At 33.5% G+C, this 4,210-nt stretch overlaps 1 non-coding gene across 1 annotated transcript; it reads left to right on the top strand.

The window, feature by feature from the left end:
- The first annotated feature begins 3,614 nt into the window (after positions 1–3,614).
- LOC113866463 lies at positions 3,615–3,721 on the top strand. The gene has a single exon (XR_003505103.1). It is a non-coding gene; the product is annotated as a small nucleolar RNA R71 (small nucleolar RNA).
- Positions 3,722–4,210: the final 489 nt, after the last annotated feature.

Here is a 4,210-nt window from a genome sequence, read left to right as displayed (position 1 = left end):
CACTTTAAATTTGGGTACTTCAAGTATATATGGTTATTGGTGGTCTAAACATGTTTTGATAAGTAAAGGGTGCAATGGTAATTATATGGTATGGAATTAGATGATGAGTACTAGTTGGTGGAGTTATTGAAAATTTTTGTTGTTAGAAAATGATTTGAAAAACTCCTTTTTGGTTTTTGGAGATAGTACCATTTATTTTGTGGAAAGTGGTTTGGAGATACTTAAATGGACCATGTTCTGAATCTAGGAATTGTTTTAAAAAATCAAAGAAAAAGGGTTTTTGTGAATGTGAAAAGTTGAGGTGTAAATGAAAGAGAGTTAGGATGTTTTGTGCATGGAAACAATCAATTAGGAAATTCGAGCAATTCATTTATCTTAATCAAAGAAAAATTATTTCAGACAAAGGAGTGAAAGTGTGAGTGCCGTATATAAGTGAATAAACTTCATTGAATTTTGGCGGTTAACTTTACTCGAGTTTCTAATTGCTATAAAGCACAATTAGTCATGAAGATGATTGGGGCATAGTTTGTAAATGTAGTTTTATAGCTAGAGCTAAAAAGCCAACCCATATTCAAAATTTATCCATTTCTTTTTTTGGAAGCCCTTGAGCCAAAAAGCAAATTTTTTGGAAAATGTATGTACCTCAGGCCTTTACATGAGAATTATTATTTCCCATACCTTTGAGGAACAGCATTAGGGTATCATAGGTCTTGAATGTTATTTTTGTAAAAATATGAGTTGGTTGTACATGATAAATGAGTGAATAATTGGAGTTTCATTCCAAAAAAATAAAAGAAGCAAATCAAAAAGAATGAAAATTAATGTGACAAAAGAAAAGAAAAAAAAAGAAAAGAAAAATGTTGAAATTAGAAGGAGACATCCAAGGATTAAACAAAATGTGATGTTAATTAGAGTGAGGAACAATAGAGATGGAAACTAACAAATGGATGGTGATCTTGATTGCATTACTGCTCTAACTTACTTTGAATTCCAGAAAAATAATGAATTATTTGTAAACCTAGCAACATTACAACCTTTTTGAAAGACCCTTTGATCTATGTCTTTTATGTGTACTTAGTTTGATGAGAAGCAAAGAGCAAAGCCAAACTTAAAGAGTTCATTAAAGAAAGTGAAAGAAACACTAAATTTCTGAGAATGAGAGGATTTTTCTTCTGATTATTGAATGGTGTTGTTCTTATTTTCTTGAAAATGAAGTGCACTAGCATCCTGATTCTTTTAAATGGATAATCAAAATCCTTGATCATAAACAATTCTTTTTAGTTAAAAAGTTCTAAAAAATCTTAGATGATGAATATGGAAGCAAAGATGATTGATTTGAGATATTTTATCTCAAACCAATTTTAAAGGTTTCTTGTGAAAAAAAAATTTATGTATTCAATTACGTTTCTTGAGGACAAGCAAGATTTTAGGTTAGGGGGAGTTGATAATTGTATAAAATAAGTGATTTGAGATGGTGATTTGAACACTTTTCATGTTAAAAGTTGGATTATTTTGTTAAATTCCCCTTAAACTTGGAACTTTTACAAATACTTGTATAATTCATGAAAAGAATGCAATTGTAGTGTTTTGATTCCTTTTTTTATCTATTTTGTAGTTGGAATCAAATGAGAGACATCATTTAAAGTTGAAGAAGATTGGACAAAGTCAGAAAAGAACATATAAAGCATGAAGTTGCAGAAAAGTTAGCTTCTGGAGGTTTCTCGCTGTAGCGATACATCCTTTATTTGTGAAGAGGGTGAATCTGTGCTCCTCTCGCTATAGCGAGGAGGTTTCGCTGTAGCGAGAGTTCCTTATGTCGTTGTAGCGAGAGGCAAACAAAATGACCTAATTTCTATCTTCGTGTCTCGCTACAGTGAGGAGGTTTCGTTGCAGTGAGAGAGGTTCGAGCATACCAGTATAAAAGGCAAGTTTTATGTTTTTGAAAGGGGTTATTGTTCCATATAGATTTCAGAGAGGGAGAGCGGCGCAGAGCATAAGAAAAGAGTAGGAATACTTGGTTTTTGATGTTTTACTCCATTTATATCTCAATTCTTGTTACTATGGTTGCTATAAGCAACTAAACCTTGTATGGGATTAAATGTAAATCTTCAAACTTAATGTATTCTCAGTAATTTATATAAATATAGATGTTTCTTCTTCATTTCTATTGATTTGGTGATTTCAATCCGTTTTAATCGTTGAATCTATCTATTTGATGGTTTCTGGAGTTCAGATCTGAGTTATATTTTGGAAGATATTACTTACATCTAGATCTGATTAATATTACTCAATAATTGGTTACTCTAGGAATAGATTTTACGTTATTAATTGCTTTTTAATCCTTATTTTAATTCTGGATAGTTTGTTAACTGTTTGAGGAATCAACATTTGAGAAATTATCTTAGAAATATATTTTCAAGGAATTGAAATATAAGACTTTTGTAGTTTGCATCAAATTCATTGAAAATGGTTGCTATATTTATCGTTGCTATATTTATAGAGAGGGAGATAGATGAAATTCAATCCCAGCTTTTTAACTTGAATTTTACCATATTTTACATGATTGCTTTACATTTTAATTGTTATTCAACATTTCATGAAAATCATCTATCACTTTTATTGTATATAAGCTCAATTAATTTGTATCTTATTAATTAATACATTTGAATTGCTCTCTAAGGACGATACTCCAGTAATCTACCAGTTATTACTTGCAACAGACTTGGTATACCTGTAATGTTTGAAGGAAAAGTCTCAACACTAGCGGTGGATGTCACAAGCCCACCAACTTCCACTTGGTTCGTCGTCGAACCACACCGTACTAGAAGAAAGTCCTGCTCTAATACCATTATTGTAACAGCCTGGCAACTTATTCGAGATTAATGACTGTCCCCACAAACCAACACAAGAATAAATACATTTCGTTGGTATAGGTAGTCCTAATCAATTCCTTTAAGCTATCATTAACTATATACACAGTCTCTGGATCCCTCTTATTCCAGTTTAAGTTCGATTCATTCATGTGTCTCTTACCGCCGAAAGCCTGCTAGGAGCTGCTCCTTTTTCGTGCCACATTGCACCGACGAACACTCCTCGCTCTTGCCGAGAAGCTTGCCACAAGCCACTCATTGTCTGTGCTACAATGCACCGGCAATAACTTCCCGCCCTCGCCTAGCACCTGAATGTCACATGCCCACCAACTTTCGCTTGGTTTGTCCTTGAATCACACAGTACTGGAAGAGAGGCCTGCTCTAATACCATTATTGTAATGGTCTGGCAACTTATTCGGGATTGATAACTGTCCTCAGAAACCAACACAAGACTGTATATTGCTAATTTACTGAGTCAAAGCTATTATTTGCTCAGAAAATAATTGATTCTGTAGCTGATTCTATGCAAGATAAGTTTCTATAGCTTTAGCTTCATATCCATTACTTCTCCCTGCATGTCTTGAGTTGGAATTCTGGTACATAGATGAAGTCATCATCTCAATAATTCTTTGAGCTTCTTCTAAGGATTTCATGCTTAAAGAACCTTGTGCAGCTGCATCCACCATGGTTCTAGTCACTATATTCACTCCATTATAAAAAGTTTCTAACTGCATCCACTCTGGAATACAATGATGTGGACATCTTCTAAGCAACTCTTCATATCTTTCCCAAGCTTTATATAGTGATTCTCGTTCCTACTGCACAAAGGATGTGATTTCCCCTCTCAATTTGGCAACTTTGGATGGAGGAAAATACTTGATTAAAAATTTGTTCAAAAGTTTTGTCCATATGGTGATGCTCCCTTGAGGCTGTGCATGTAACCAACACTTGGCCTTATCTCTCAAAGAGAATGGAAATAGCCTCAGTCTTATAGCATCTTCACTCATTCTATTCATCCTTATAGTATCACATAACTGTAGAAAATTAGAAATATGCAAGTTAGGATCATCAGAAATTCCACTAGAAAATTGATCATGTTGTACCAAATGAAGCAAGGCTGGTTTGATTTTAAAGTGATTAGCTTTCATGGTTGGTCTAACTATTGAAGAGTTATATCCCTAGATATTTGGAATTGCATAATCTCATAATGTCCTCATTCTATGTTGTTCTGCCATTTCAATTTCTGGAGTTGTCTGTCCTAAAGGTGAATGTGTTTTCTGCAGAAGAGGAGTAATCTGAATTTTTGGAGAATGTATAGTTTCTAAATCACTATCACCTTC

Source organism: Abrus precatorius, unplaced genomic scaffold (assembly GCF_003935025.1).
Source record: "Abrus precatorius isolate BTA unplaced genomic scaffold, Abrus_2018 Scaffold4, whole genome shotgun sequence".
NCBI lineage: Eukaryota > Viridiplantae > Streptophyta > Magnoliopsida > Fabales > Fabaceae > Abrus > Abrus precatorius.
Note: the sequence above shows the minus strand (reverse complement) of the source record. Positions and strands in the feature narration are given on the sequence as shown.